This window comes from Arachis hypogaea, chromosome 6, assembly GCF_003086295.3.
Source record: "Arachis hypogaea cultivar Tifrunner chromosome 6, arahy.Tifrunner.gnm2.J5K5, whole genome shotgun sequence".
Classification (NCBI taxonomy): Eukaryota; Viridiplantae; Streptophyta; class Magnoliopsida; order Fabales; family Fabaceae; genus Arachis; species Arachis hypogaea.
This window is the reverse complement of record NC_092041.1, coordinates 98,637,093-98,653,706: the sequence shown is the minus strand read 5'-3', so window position 1 is coordinate 98,653,706 and position 16,614 is coordinate 98,637,093. Positions and strand designations below refer to the sequence as shown.

At 29.2% G+C, this 16,614-nt stretch overlaps 1 long non-coding RNA gene across 1 annotated transcript; it reads right to left on the bottom strand.

Moving 5' to 3' along the window:
- Positions 1-367: 367 nt before the first annotated feature.
- On the bottom strand, positions 368-7,765 carry LOC112698247 (uncharacterized). The gene is made up of 3 exons (XR_011862525.1): positions 7,661-7,765; positions 6,724-6,826; positions 368-842 (listed from the first exon to the last, which is right to left on the bottom strand). It is a non-coding gene; the product is annotated as an uncharacterized lncRNA (long non-coding RNA).
- Positions 7,766-16,614: the final 8,849 nt, after the last annotated feature.

Sequence of the window (16,614 nt, the reverse complement as noted above, 5' to 3'; positions counted from 1 at the left end):
ATATTTTTTTTTGGCAATTGAGTGATAATATTTTTTTGCATCTTTATTGATTATTGTTATTGTATCCCGTTTTGCTACCTGGTGTTGTTGGTTTATTGTTATTTTTGTTGTTATCTTTATTCTGTTTAGGAATACCATGTGTGTACTCTTGTGCTGTTTTGGTAAGAGCTAGTAAAAGACCAGATGAATTCTGCCGCAAGTGATTGACTATGGAAGTATATAATGACACATATCTTTCATATAAATTCACTTCTAGGTTAAACACTATGAAAAAAATCACCATATAATAGACCACAAGCACCAAAATTTAGAAAGAAGCCATGGCTAATTAAGAAAAAAAAAGAAATGATGCTGATGAGGAGCCAAGTGAGAGCAAGAAACAGAAGACCAAACTGAAAAGAATTCATAAAAAAAGTAGCTGGCATTATTACAGTGAAGCAGAAGAAGCATCTGCTATAGCTGCTGTAGAGGCTACTGCTGTTGATGATGAAGAAGGTCAGGCCAATAATTCTGCTCTAGTTGATGCTATAAATGGTGGTAAAGCCACCCCTGTTCCGCAGTCTCATATTGAAATCCAACTTGACTTAGTCAACCTATCTTGTCAGAAACGGATGACTCTCAATATATTCACAATATTAAATGATATTGATTTTATTAAATAAATATTCTAATCAATTTTACTAATTATTTTACATATTTCTGTTCATAAGTTTCATCCACTCCTGTTAGGCCAACAAAACTCCCTCCCAAAAGGACGTTATCCAAAGCCACAAAATCAATTTCAGAAAGCACCCCACATACAATCACCCAACCAACCAGCAATTCATTGGCAAGCACCCCACCTGCAAGGAATAGTCCACTTAATTCTATATAAGGTGCAACACAGAGGATTGCTTCAAGACTTGCAAATTTCTTGAAGTTTGTACCACTCCTAGATTCAAGCTATCCAAAACAAAAAAATAATGACTTAAATTATTATGTATATAGAACAATTAGTGTCTTTGTCCATCTATTTTGTTTGAATTATTTGATTTCAATACTTTCTTAATTAGGATCTTATGGCTTTATAAGGCCTTAATTACAGTAACTTTGACATCATAGATGAACAATGTTTTTTATGAACAATATTTTGGTTGTATCTTTTTATATTATGGAGATAAATTATAATAATATAGATGAATGGATTAGTATTTGATATTGTTTCTCTAGTTCCAAAATATGCAAGCACAGTAATGTCAAACACTTTAATTTGTATTTCTTTCAAACAAAAAAATAGGTACAAATACATAAACAACATCTGCATATAACATGTCATTTGTTTTTAGTAAGATGCAACTGACTAAATTGTCTATCCAATTTTAAGAAAATAACAACTACTATAATTAGCAGTATACATACAAACATTAAAGTCCCACCAATTTTTAGAATCCTAATTTCAGACTCCAAGCTTTCAAGTTTTCAAGCAATCTTAATCTTTCATTCTTCATTCTCAATTGAAGGACTTGTTTTACCATTAGATGTATCACATCTTCTTCCTAAATTTTATCTGCCCATAGAAACAGCCCACAACACCTCTTACCTATAGTCTACACCCAAATTCAAAAAGATTGAAAGTGAATAAATCATGTTTATACCTAGAAAGACAGAAAATAAGAACAACCACTTATATTGTAGTTTGGACAACCAAAGAAGGGCCTCCTTGGGTTAGGATCTGTTCTTGACCATCGCAGTATTGGTCTCGACCCGTACCCACATAAATATGGTAAACACGAATCTCTATTTCTAGTTATTCTCCTAGCAATGCTTCTATTAGAGCGTGAGTTGTTTGAGCTCCCAGTTGCGTTGCTCGCACTAGCCATAATCATGTGATTTTGAAGATGAAGAAGAGAAGAGAAGAGAAGATAACAGAAGAAATGAGATACTGCAGAAAGTGATCTTTAAATTTAGGGATTAGGATTTTCAATTTTGATTTAGGGATTAAATTGTACCAAAATATTTACTAATCCACATCAACTAACAGTTACTTGGCCAGCATGTCACAAAGGAATCCAGTTTAGCTTTTTGATTGCGTCAGATGGATAGAATGGGCCTAAAGGACGACTCTGAGTTTCGGAGTGCAACTTCAGAGATAAAAATAGATAATTATTAATCTCAGAGACTACTTTAAATCTCAAGTATAACTTTAAAAACTACTTTAAAACTTAACTCAAATTTTCTAACTCAACTTTATATACTAATATACAGTTATCTAAATTACTTAAAATATCTCAAAATATTAAAAATCAGCCTAATATTTTTTACTCTTTGAATATATTTAAATAGTAAAAAAAATTAAAAATAAATTAAACTAGTCAAAACTGTATATAGAATTATATGATTCAAATTTATTTCTTTCAATACTAGCTAGTCTCATATAAAACCAATCGTTTCACATAACAGTTAGTTGAGTCCTATACGCAAATCATAAATCATATTTAGTAAATTTTATGGTGTTTTTTTATTGTAATGTCTAATTTGTTTAATTTATTTTTAAAAATAAATAATAAAATACTTAAATAAAAATAAAATATTTAAAATTTATTAAATATTATTTATTTATCATTTTTAATAAAGAGTAAAGTATCGTTTTTGTCTCTAACGTTTGGGGTAAGTTTCAAAGTTATTCTTAACGTTTCAATCGTCCTATTTAAGTCTCTAACATTTCAAATTGACTCAATGTTGTTATGCTGTTAGGAATCCGTTAACAGAATTGACGGCGGGACAAAATTGAGACGATTTTAAAACGTTAGGGACTCAAATAGGATGAAAATGTTAGAGACAAAAACGATACATAAAATTAAATTTTAATTTAATTTTATCTTTCAATAATATTAATTTTTTACTGTACATAGTATTCAATTATTTTTTAATTACATTTAAATAAATTACACTTAATTACTTTTATTTTAAATAAATTTATTTTTTATAATTTTAAAGAATTTTGATACATTAGAGACAAAAGGTATAATTTATATTTTGTTATATATATTTATATATATATATATATTATTTTTTCTGCAAGTTTATGTACTAATCATTCTACAAATATTTCATAATAACTAAAAATCTTTAAGAGTAAAATTATTAAAAAATTAATTTATAAAATAAAAGTAATATGATTAAGTGTAATTTACTTAGATGTGATTAAAAAATAATTAAATACTATGTATAGTAAAAAATTGATATTATTGAAAGATAAAATTAAAATTTATTTCTATGTATCATTTTTGTCCCCAATATTTTTGTCCTATCTAAGTCCTTAACGTTTTAAAATTGTCTCAATTTTGTCCCGCCGTCAATTCTGTTAACGGATCCCTAACGGCAGGACAACATTGAGTCAGTTTTAAAACGTTAGAGACTTAAATAGGACGATTAAAACGTTAGGGACAACTTTAAAACTTACTCCAAATATTGAGGACAAAAATAATACTTTATTCATTAGATACAATATAATAAATACCATAATATTCACTATCATAAAAACTAAAAAATAATAAACAATAAATAAAATTTTTAGTGTCTATAATTTTTGTGTCTAAATTACCTAAAAATAAAAATAAAAAAATAAAATTATTTTTTATTTTTGAATTTTATATCTAAAATTTAGACACCATAACAAATATCTAAACAATAATTTAATATTTGATGATATATTTCAAACTTTAAGGTAAATCAATTCATTATTATGCTTGTTGATTTTTCTTGATTTATTTAGTTTTCTGGTCAAACTGGTGCATGGCAGTGGCTAATTCATGTCATTGTCAAAGAACTGATAATAATAAATAATTTCGGGGAGCTTAACTGACAGATTAGGACGATACGATGTGGGGACAACAATGGATTCTTGAAGACAATAAAACACATGAATGCCTTTGGACAAAATAAGGTACACGTGAATAATCTCCAAGCCATTAACACGCCTGCTTCCTCCCATCCATCAAATAATTGCACCTTTCAAGCTCATCAACTAATTTATATTCAACAATATATATTGCTAGTTATCCTCAAAAAATGTTCTTTTTAAATTTAAATTAGAAAAAATGACAAATTCATTCCTATTTTTTGGTTTGTAAACATTTAGATTACTAAAATTTAAAAATATATTTAAATTTTCAACTTTTTTAAAATTTAAATATATCGATTTGTGAATTTAATTTGTCTAATTTTAAAAATTCTCTCACTTGTATATCCGTATCAACTAAGTTAATACAGCAAAAGTCACGTTTGATTTTTTTGTTGAGTCTGAAAAACCCAAATGAACATAAAAAATCGATAAGTCCAAATTTTAAAAAGGTCAACGATTTAAGTGAATATGAAAGATGATAAATCTAAATTTTAAAAAAGTAAAAAACTTAAATAAATATGAAGGATCAAAAACTCAAGAACCTATTTGTTATTTTCTCTTTAAATTAATTAAATTTTATCGTAATATTTAATTAAAAATTTTTTATTTGGTAAATAATTAAAATTTCTATATATGTTATAAATTTTTTTTCGGTACCAAGCCCAATTCCTTGAATATACTGCAAACACAAAAAATAAGTAATTCTTTCGAGCAGCAAAAATTTAGGAATTTTATTTATCTGTACCAACTTATTGTATGGATTTTTCTCATTTATAAAATAAAAAAATTATTATTTATTCCAACAAAATTTGTAGACGTTAATTTTTTAAATATGATTTTTTTTATTTAAGTTTGTTGGACTCCAATAAACTTTATAAAAATAGGCAAGTTCGTCTAACTTTCGGCGAACTAATTTATAGAGTTCGCCTAATCCCCGATAAACTCCTTTTTAAGTTTTTTAAAATTCGTATTTTAATGTATTATCCTCATCTCCAAATAGTATATAGATCTATAAATAGTGTATAGGAATACACAAAAATTTACGACAACAAACATGGCTTCTTTAAGAATTTTTTTAATTATAAATTAAAAAAATAAGTCATATTTAACAATGACAGCTACTGTTATCGTATCTAAAAATGCATAGGTACACCAGAATGAGTCATATTTAATAAAAAAATTTAGTTATAAATTAAAAAATAATTATTTTTCATAAATAATCCACTTCAAATATATCAGATTGAAAAGTTAATAATTATTTTTCAGAGTACATAAGAGTACACAAAAAATACACACGATAACAATTCTTGTTATTTTTGGGAAATAGTTATTTTTTTAATTTATAATTAAAAAAATCCTTGTTAAATATGCTCATTTAGGTATACCTATATATTTTGAGATACGATAACAATGATTATTATTGTTAAATAAAATGTATTTTTTTAATTTATAATTAAAAATTATTTTAAAGAAGTCATGCTTGTTATTTATAAATTTTTGTGTATTCTTATACACGTAAATCTATATACTATTTAGAGATGATGATAATGGATTAAAATGTGAATTTTAAAAAATTTAAATACTAAAAAAAATCGTATTTAAAAAATTAAAATCCAAAAAATCTTGTTGTAGAAAATAATAATTTTTTATTTTATAAAAAACAAAAAAAACCCTTATCGCATTGGTTTTGTTATATAAATTTAAATAAATATAAAAAACTTTTAAAATAAAAATGTTAATAAAATTTTAATAATATTTAATAAATTTATAATTTTTATTATATATAAATTTTACTATCTTGATTCAATAATAATTAAAGTATCATATTATTATTTTATTAATTTTTTATTTTAAAACATCGCTAGATGTAAACACTTCTAATTTTTACAAAGCACGTGACATAATATAAAATTAAATACCCATATAATTTTTTTTCTGATGCCAATGCATTTAAGATTAGATTCTAATAAAAGAAAATGATATATCATATATCATTATATAAACTTCACATTAATTTAATATAAATATTTTTAACATATAAAACAAAGACAAAATTAGATAAAATATTAAAAAAAGTCGAAAATATTTTTATAATAAAATAAAATTTAAAAAAATTAAACTAAAATTTATATATAATTTATGTATAAAAAATTAAAATTTAGGAGATATTAACTTTTTCTACATTATCCAGTGTAAAATTTTTTATATATACATCAATTATATATTATTACGTGCATAAATAATTAATTTTTAGATCTACTACATGAGTAAATTATCATAAAAAATTGAATATAATTAAATAAATATATAAAAAATATATTATAAATATAAACAATAATATTAAATTTTTTTGTATTAATATCTCTAAAAATTAAGTATTAAATTTATCCAATATATAATAAATTGTATTATATAGTGGTGGTGATTTAACATCATACACACATACACAATCTCTTTATATATATATATATATATATATAGATAACTTTAATAATCGAATTGAATCAGTGGGTTGAATTGAAAATTGGTTACTAACGATCAAATTTAAATAAAATATTAATTGACAGTGAACCTATAAAAAATTTAAATCAATTTAATTTTTAATAATTTTGGTTTAAAATAATAAAATAAAATAAAATAATTTTTTAAAAATTTTTTTATATAAGAAAAGGAAATCATATATGAAAATGTTTTAGAAAATTGTCAAAAATAAAAAAAAATACATAAAAAAAATTATGAAAAAAAACCGACAAAGGAAAACAAGTACATTCTTATTATATATAGTTATATATTAACAATTATAATTTTTCAAAATTTAAATAATTGATCAATAATTGAACCTGGAGAATTCATCGTCATGAAAGAGTACTTCCTGACTTTGTAGTTCCCTAAGGCTGGGGCGGTGTTCCTTTCTTTCTTGTTTTGGTCCTTTTGTAACTTGTTCTTAGTCATTAAAAAAAAAAAAAAATCAAAGGAGAGTTAATTAAAATGTTGTCTTTTATATTAATTAGTAGACCTCTTGAAAGTCGTAGACTTAGATCCATTATAATAATAATTAGTTTACTTTAAGAAAGTTAAGGGTTAGGTCCTTTAATTTATTTGATAATAGATTAATTTAGATTAACTTTTAAAAAAAATATTTATTTTTAAATAATTTTTTAATAGATAAAAATTATTTACATTTGAATAATTTTTTAAATTTAAATATTAAAAATAATTTTTATTTTTATTTTATCTAAGAATAAAATATTGGATCCGTTTGAATTGATTTTTTTAAAAAAATACTTAATATATTTATCTTTTTTTAAATATTATTTTTAATATGTAAAAACTATTTTTATATTTGAATAGATTTTTTTAAAAATTTAAATATTAAAATATCTTTTTTTAAAATTTTTTTAGTAAGATATTATTGAAATGTAAATAATTTATTTTTTTAAATAAAAATATTTTTTTAAAAGATGTATCTAAATTAATTTAAAATTAAAAAATATTTTATTTATAAAAGAATATTTTTGTTTTTGGTGACTATTTATAAAAGAATATTATTTTTATTAAAACATTCCAAACCAAGTGTTGGCTTTTAAAAAATTTAAAAAAATTACTTTTTAATAAAAATATTTAAAAAAATATATTTAAATATATTTAAAATTTAATAAAAACATTTTATTTTTTATAAAAATATGTTTTTTACTCAAATAAGTGAATCAAAACTAACCCAACAACAAATTAAGGGATATAGACAAGCGAAATTAAATTAAAGTGGCACGCACATACCTTTGAAGCTTGAAGCATGGCATATGGAGGCGTGGGATATGAGGCACTAAGCCACATGAGAGTTCAGAAGTGTAATAATTAAATCTTTGTAAGAATGAGTTGATGGTTGAAAATAAATGAAATTATGAATTGAATTTTGTGATATGCTTTCGGCTGCACTACCATCATCCCTTACGTCAATCTTTGCGGCTATTATATTATTATTATTATTATTCTCTTTTGCTCTTTGTCTCCTCTACTTTCATGCACCCATTCTTGGATGAACAATGGGAATCTTATCTTCCATCGTTATCTTTCCATGACTTAGATCTGGACGAGACCACGACAAACAACTTAAATGACGAATTATAAATGAGTTGGAGGTTATATTTTGACCAAAAAAGGTAAAAGTATTAGATTTATATTTCTTTTTCAATATATATTTTATTTAATCTAAATTATCTAGCTAGATAGGATTTACAACTCACGGTTGAAATACAATAATCACAATAATCATTTTCCTCAAGTATAAGACTGATTAACACGTGGTTGCTTTTCTTATAATAATAAAGCTTTGAGTGCCGACGGAAAAGTCAAGAACTCAATACACAAATCGGTTCAAATATCACTTGATTTTAAAGAAGCAAGAAGATGTTCAAAATTGAGGAGATTTAAACAATAAACTATTATTTTAATCCCCAAAACATTTAATTTTTTATAAGATAACTTCCGAAAAAAAATGAAATATATATTAATTTTTTGAATAAATAACTATTTGTATTTATAAAAAATAAAAATACTGACATATGTATTTATATTAGATCAAAATTAAATTTATATTTACGTAATATATTCTCTATGTGATAAAAGTATCTTGTCTTTGTAAGGTTAGAGTATCACGTAGGATACCTTTGTCACACAAAAAAGTATCTTATGTGAATACAAATTTAGTTTCAATTTAACATGGATAGATATGTCAGTATTTTTATCTTTCGTGGATATAGATAATCATTTATTTTTAATCTTTTAATAAAGATTGTTGTTATCCAATCAGCATTTGCCAAAAACAAGAGTTTATAATGAGTACTTTTGTAAAAATCATGCCTCGAGTTGTTGTCCCTTGTAAATAACTAATGATCCTTTTAATTACTTTTTAGTGCTATAGAGTTTGGCAATTCATTAATCATAATGAAAATTACAGGTCTAAACTACATGACCAACTCTTCCACAAAATTGATATCGTGACCTGGGATTATGAATCTGCTTTTTCTTGAGAATGTTTCTCTTCTACCATGTCTTTCACCAATTCTTCTACCATTGTTTGAGCCAAAACTTATTGAAGTTTGAGTGAAATGAGCAACAACTACTTCTTGATCAGTTTTCTTGAAATGTTCAAGTATGTCCTCAAAATATAAGGTAGCAAGAAAGATTTAGCTTCCTGAACTGTGAAATTGGCCATGCGATTTATAATAGATATGATGTATTTTTGGTAATCTTTAATTAATCTATCGAAGATAGCTTGAATATATGATCATCCTCTTAAAAAAGATAACCTATAACAAGTAATTAATCTATCAGTTTTTTTAAGTGCTACGAATTTTTTTTTTAAATTAGTATAAGCAAACTAAATGTCTTCTGAACCTGAGAAAATTTGAGTATTGAAGTATAATTTCAAAAACTATCCCTCAATGAAAATGATCACCTCAAAAATAATTCAGTTACTTCAAAAGTAATATAGCACACCTCATAAATATATTGTCTCATTTTTACTTGCGAAACTACTAAAGACGCGAAAATACTTACCTTAAAAAGTGAACATATAAAATGCATGTTTTGCTTCCAATGTTTAAATTTGAGTTTGTTCAACAAGTTAAATTGTATAGATATATTGTTTAAATATATTGTATTTAATTTTATTATTTTTATTTTTCTTTATTTTTATGTTTAGATAAACACAAATAGAAGGAGGAGATCCCATAAAAAATATATCTTTCAAATTAATTCTAATATTATGTTACATTAATTATAAATTTTTTATTTTGTTTTTAATCAAACTTATTGAATTAGAAAATAGATCAAAGAATCTTGAAATTAAAATTTTTGGACAAATTCCAGTTCTAAGTATGGATATTAACTTTTCGATAATAAGTAAATTTTTTTCTTTTTTATTAAAGGTAACAGACTTCAGAAGATGAACTTAGTTGAAGGATAAGAGGGAGAAAGAGAGAGAGAAAAAGAAGAGGAAAAGAGAGGAAACATAATTGGTTATTTGTGATTTCTTCATAAAAGAACTGGGCTATACAGGGAGAGTAAGAGTGTTTATTTATAGACTAGCTAGAACCTTCTAGCACCTGATCTAGCTAACAACTAATCAACTAAATAACTGAAAACTAACTGAAAGCAAACCTAGAATCTTATGCTGACTCAGTAGTGCCAACAAACTAAAATAGAATGTGAGTTATTGATCTAACTTGCTGAACTGAACTTGTTGTGCAAGTCACACACGCTTAAGTAGCTGTACTATAACCTCTATCATTTATGAATATAAGTGTCATTATAATTTTTTGCCATACAATTTATCAAGACTCAGACTTATTTGGTTTAGATTCGGTTTTAGTGTGATCCGGAATAATATAATTTTATCGGATCTAGCGGCAGGTAAAGATCTCAAAAATAGACCCGATTATTATTTAAGGTCGAGTTTGGATTAAGTCAAATCTGACTTCACCCAACCCCATGTACACCCCTAATATAAAATAGAAAATTGTTGCTAAAATGAACAAAGTGCTGAAATTATATTGTTTTAGTTTTATATTGCTTTCTTCCATCATAGAAGAAAATTTTTTTAACTTGTAATTATATAGACAAACCTTATTTTCATATCTTAAACCAAATTATACTTTTCTAAATCTTAGACTAGTTTGCATTCAACTCATAACATTCTTGAACAATCTCAAATACATGATAGGTCTTCAAACAGAGTTATTAAGTTTATAAACTTTTCAACGCCCTAGTTAACATTATGAGAGTTGAACTTTCAATTTTTTTGAGAGCTGAACATATGCATCATTATATACTTTTTTTTAAACTCTTTTCTCTTACATTCATTATTTATTTATTTATGAAATTCATAAATTATCTTTTTAGTCATATATGAGATAATTTAAAAATCACTTTATGAGTTATGTGAAGTGGACTAAAGACTTTAATAAGTATTTCTTTTCAAAACTAATATATCAGAATATGTTTTAAAGATGTTAAAACAAGTTTGCTAATCGTACATTTTAACATATATCCGTTGCATATAAATTCAAATACTTGAAAAAAAAATTTAAATTTTTACACTACAAAAAAATTTCTCATTTAGCCATATTTTTTTAAGCTACATCTGAAAAGTCTAACCTATTTATAAAATAGGCTACGCTTTTCTCCGTGTTACCTTTTTATAGGAGAGTAGAAAATAAAGTTGTGGCATTACTTGTAAGGTGTTTCCTTAGATATTATAAATATCAATTATAAAACATAGCTTTATCTTAATATCTATAGGTACACTTTTTCACCAAAGAGAGAGCTGTTGAAGAATAACCTATTGTGTGGTTTGGGTGCGCTTCAAAAGTGTTTCCTAATATAAGAACAGCAAATACACATACGACACTTAGTGAATTTTTTTGTTTCCTTTTATCATCGAAGCTCTTCATTCACTCTCATTCCTTCTCCCGAGTCCTCTACCAAAGCACCAAATAACAAAACCGCTGCTGCCACCATCCGTCCATCTCGTAGCTCTCCCCTTGAAAGGTTCTAAAAATCCTAGGCTCTATCGCGCTGCCATCCGTTTCACCGTTGCCACTCGTCGCTCTCAAGATCGCCACTAGGTTCGTAGTGGTCGTTCGTAATCCTGATAGTTCGTTGTGCTCAAGGGCCCTCCCCTCATTCGCCAATGTTTGCTCTGCAGTCCTGTTTCACATCTCTTTGTCCGTCGTCCATCGTCGTATTTGTCGCCAGCTTGCCGGCTTCGCTGTTCGAATCTTGTCTTCTCCTTTCTCTATCATCAATCGTCTTCTAAAGGTATATATGTCTCAAGGTTCTTGACTATTTTGTTTTCCCCTATTTATTGTTGTGGAGGTTTTTAAAATATTCAATTTATGATTCCTTTGCTATTCGTATGAGGTTATGCGTTTGCCAAATGACTTTTAAGGTTTGTACTTTGTATTTACTTTGTTGGAGTTTGATTTTTTTATTCTTTTTTTTTTGTTTTTAAATTGATTTTGCTTTTGAACCTCTGTTTCTGGGTATTTTCTATTCAAATGTGCTTTGGAAATATAATTGGATGCTTTTACCTTGCATTTGAAATTTGAATTAACAAAAATCTATTTTTCTTGTACATTAGCTACTACAAGATTAGAAAAATTTAATTAAACGCACTTGTAAATCATCTCTAGGAGTTGTTTGATCTTATTGTTTTATGATGGAGCAAGTAGTAAGGATGTTGTTATCACTAGTTCATTTTTATGATGTGGCATTACTATGTAGCAATAGTTAGCTTTTGGAGTCATGAATGAGGTTTTTTCCTGATCCAGATTGTACATCGGGATTCGATTGTATCCAGAGTAAGCATCCATGAAGGACAGATATCGATAATCTAAGGATGAATCACCCAGAGCATCAATACTAGGGAGAGGATATGGATCCTTAGGGCAAACTTTGTTGAGGTCAGTATAGTCAACACGTATAATCCATTTCCCATTTTGTTTTTTCACCAAAACGATGTTAGCTAGCCATGAGGGATATTTCATCTCCCTTATAAATCCTGCCTCTACCAAGGCTTGTATTTGCTCTTCCACGACCTATGTCCTTTCTAATCCAAGCTTCCGATGCCTTTGTTGAATAGGTCGGGAGCTCGGGTATACTGCGAGTTTATGAGACATCAGGTTGGGGTCTATGCCAGGCATGTCGGAGGCTTACCAGGCAAAGAGGTTAGAATTTCTCCTTAGTAGATTAATGAGCTGTTTCTTGAGTCCTTCCTCCAAGTTAGCTCCTATGTTTGTTGTTTTTTTGGGGTTGTCTCCAATTTGGATTTCTTCTAATTTACCTTCAGGTTGGGGGCGTAGTTCATCTCGAGTTCGAACTCCGCCAAGCTCGATGGTACTGACCTCTTTTTCCCCAAGACTTCCTTTTAAATTGAGGCTTTCATTGTAGTACCTGCGTGCTAGCTTCTGATCTCCCTTGATGGTGGTGATTTCTTCTGCTGTAAGAAACTTCATACAGAGGTGAGGTGTGGAGACAACCGTCGTAAGTCGGTTTAAGGTGGTCCGACCTATTAGGGCGATGTATGCCGAGACGACGTCGACCATAATATAATCAACGCTTAATGCCTTCGAACTTGCACCCTTTCTGAAGGTAGTGTAGAGGGAGATGTACCTGAGAGGTCGGATCCTCAGTCCGAAGAGGTTATCTGGGTAGGCCTTTAGATCCTTTTTCTCTAACTCGAGCTTATCGAAGCTGGGTTTGAATAGTATATCGGCCGAGCTTCCCTGATCTATGAGGGTCCTATGGAGGTTGGCTTTAGCAAGGATCATGGTTATAACCACGGGATCATCATGGTTGGGAGTTACTCCTTAGGCGTCCTCTTTGGTGAACGAGATGGTGGGCAAGTCGGGTAATTTGGTTCCCTCCCCGACCTGATACACCTCTTTTAAATGCCTCTTCTGTTATGATTTTGATATCCCCCCTCTAGCGAATCCCCCATTAATCATGTGTATGTGTCGTTCAGGAGTTTGCTGTGGACGTTCCTGTCGTTCCCTTTCTTCATCTCTCTTTCTCTTCCCTTGGTCGTCCGACCTATCAGCCAAGTACCTATCTAGTCGACCTTCTCTGGCCAACTTTTTTATGACATTCTTTAGGTCGTAACAGTCGTTGGTCAAATGCCTATAAAGTTTGTGATATTCACAGTACTCTGTCTGGCTTGTCTGGCTTCCTCCTTTTTTGTGTTTGATTGGGTGAGGAGGTAGAAGTTTTTTTGTGTGGCATATCTCTCTATAAACATCTACTAGAAATACCCGAAGAGAAGTGTAATTGTGGTATCAACGAGGCTTCTTCTAGTTGTATTCTTCTTTCTTCTTAGGTTCCTTCTCTTTTTTGGGGTGGATAAGGCGGGTTGTGTCGAGAAAAAGGCTCCCTTAGTCAGAAATTTTCCTCCATGTTGATATATTTTTCTGCCCTTTCTTGGACTTCATTCAAAAAAACTAGGTGTCACTTGGATATGGACTGAGAGAATGGCCCTTCTTTGAGGCCATTAACTAGCCTCATGATCACGGCTTCAGTGGGCAGATTTTGAATCTCCAAGCTTGCTTTGTTAAACCTTTCCATATACTCTCGAAGGGTTTCTCTGGCCTCTTGCTTGACTGCCAACAAGCTCGGGGCGTGCTTTACCTTATCTTTCTGAATGAAAAATCTGGTAAGAATTCCAGATCGTCAAAACATGTTACTGACCTGGGAGGTAGGTTGTTGAACCACTTCATCGCTGCCTTGATCAAAGTGGTTGGGAAGACTTTATAACAGGTGGCATCAGAGGCGTCAGTCAAATACATCCGACTTTTAAAGTTTCTAAGGTGGTATTTTGGGTCGGAGGTTCCGTCATAGAGATTCATGTCGGGAGTTTTGAAATTTCTAGGAACATTAGCCTGCATGATCTCTTCTACGAACGGGTCTTCTTGGGAACTTTCCTCCTGGTCTGTTATGGTGTTTCGCCTTTGGAGGTCGGCCTCTAATCGCAAGAGCTTTTCTTCCAATTCCCTCCGTCATCGCACCTCTCTTTGCAGCTCCCGTTCTGCTTCCCTTTGACGCTCGGCTTCATGTTCGAGTTATTCTAGTCGTTTTCATTGGCCATGAACCAATCCCAACAGCTCCGTTATTTGCTGAAGGTCTTCCTCTGTTAGTGGATGGACCTTTGATCAGATCTGTCTGGGCTGGAGATTTCTTGATGTCCCTTCTCCGTGAGGAATATGCATTTGTGGTGGTAGAGGAAGTATAATGGCATGGTCCTCTAGTTGGGGCTCAGGCTCAGATTCGGATGTTGTATGCCTGTCTTCGTACTGGTGGTCTGCCATTATTAGGGGTTGAATCCCAGGTTTTTCGACAAAAGCGCCAATGTTTCGATGGTTGTCTGAAACGTTGATTTGGGCTTGAATGTGAGGTCCAGATCCCTTTGTGTGGCAGCGTCCGACTTTTTAATGCCAAGGTGCTACCTGTCCAAGTTTCTCATGAGGGGGTGGAGGGTGGTACCTGTAAGAGACTCTGATGCTTAAGTTAGCAAGGATTTTAGGCAGGATTTTTGTAGATTAGAACATAATTATACCTGATGAGTGTCAGTGTATTTATAGTAGGGTTGGTAACCACCTTTGTTGGAGTAGTTCCATATTTATTGATGGATAACTGTTCTCTTTATCCTGGGAGTTCGTTGTCATCTATCTTTTAGGGAAGATAGAGATAGTGGGAGAGATTTGCGGAGATAACTACCTATTTGGGCAGGTATAGCAAAGCCCCTTTCGGTGCCCAACTTCTCAAAAGAGGTCGGACATGTTATGAAGGCCAACTTTTTTGGTGGACCTTTCATCGTTATTAGGCATGGCTTTATTCGTTGGGTCAAGGTATGAACAATTTTCATATATTAATTTCAATTTGAAATAATTTTTATTTTAATTTTGCTTCACGCATTTTATTTTTAAATTATATAATTCTCTTTCTATAAATGAAACCAAATATTATTTTATTAAAAAACTGTTTTCACATGTTCATTTATTTTGTTTTTGGTTTTTTTACTCATCTCGTGCCGTAAAAAACCCCTCTTCCAACACAAAAATTTTAACAGATCAGATATATCTTACAAATAAAAAAGACTAATCAAAACAAAAATTTCACCCACAAAATGTCAAAAAGCCCAATAACTAACACACCTTCATTAAACAATAATTAAACTCTCCCAAGACAAAAAAAAATTAAACTCTCCTAATTAATTTACTCCAGACAAACCCCCTGCCTTGTCAGTCACCGGTAGCAGACAATGTCTGCGCGTATAGTCACGTAAATCCGTGTCACACAATGAGCTACACCACGCAATTTTCTTACCTGAGAAAAATATATCACTTCCTCATGCTAGTATTGTTCTTAGTATAAAAGTATGGAAAATTCTATGGTGTGGTTATACTGAACATCCACACATGTGGATTTGACGTATTTTTCTGTATTGCCTTACACGTGGAAGGAAATCTGATGTAATCACTGCTATAAAAAACTGACATGTACTGTTCTTTGAAGTGTTGGTTGAGTTAGTGAACGGTAATAACTTCACTTACGTAGATTAATTAATGGAGAGAAGAGGTCTAATTTTTTTGGTAGAATGGAGTAATGGGCCATGTGAATTAAATGTTAATGGGCTGAGATGTAATCTTTCTTAGAGTATTAGACTAACAGACTAAGACTATTAGTAGTGAATGAGTTAAAAGTGAATTATTTTGGCAAGTGAAAAAAAATTTGTGGATAAACGTGAATTGTGTATACAAAAATTATCTATGTATAAAGTCTGAATGTAGTCTTCAAAAATAGCATAGAGTAATGAAAAACAGGATTCGTTTATTATATTAAGGAATGAGCAGTGCCTACATTAACAATGAACCAATTGAGCAGAATTTTTTAATTATTGACCTCTGTTATAATAACAAAACGGGTTTTTTATTATGATATTCATATTAAAAAATAATTTCAACTGAACTTAATGTGAAAAGTGAAGTTAACTTTAAAAGAAAGAAAATTGACAAATAAATATATCTGTATTTGTAGTTACATAAAGAAAAGAATACGAATTTTATTAAAGTGGAATAATTGGTATTGAAGTTGCATGTAGATGCAAAAAAAAAATTATGAAATTAATTACTACTGACTATATGCCAAGCCTAAAAATTATAAAATTAAAATTGAAG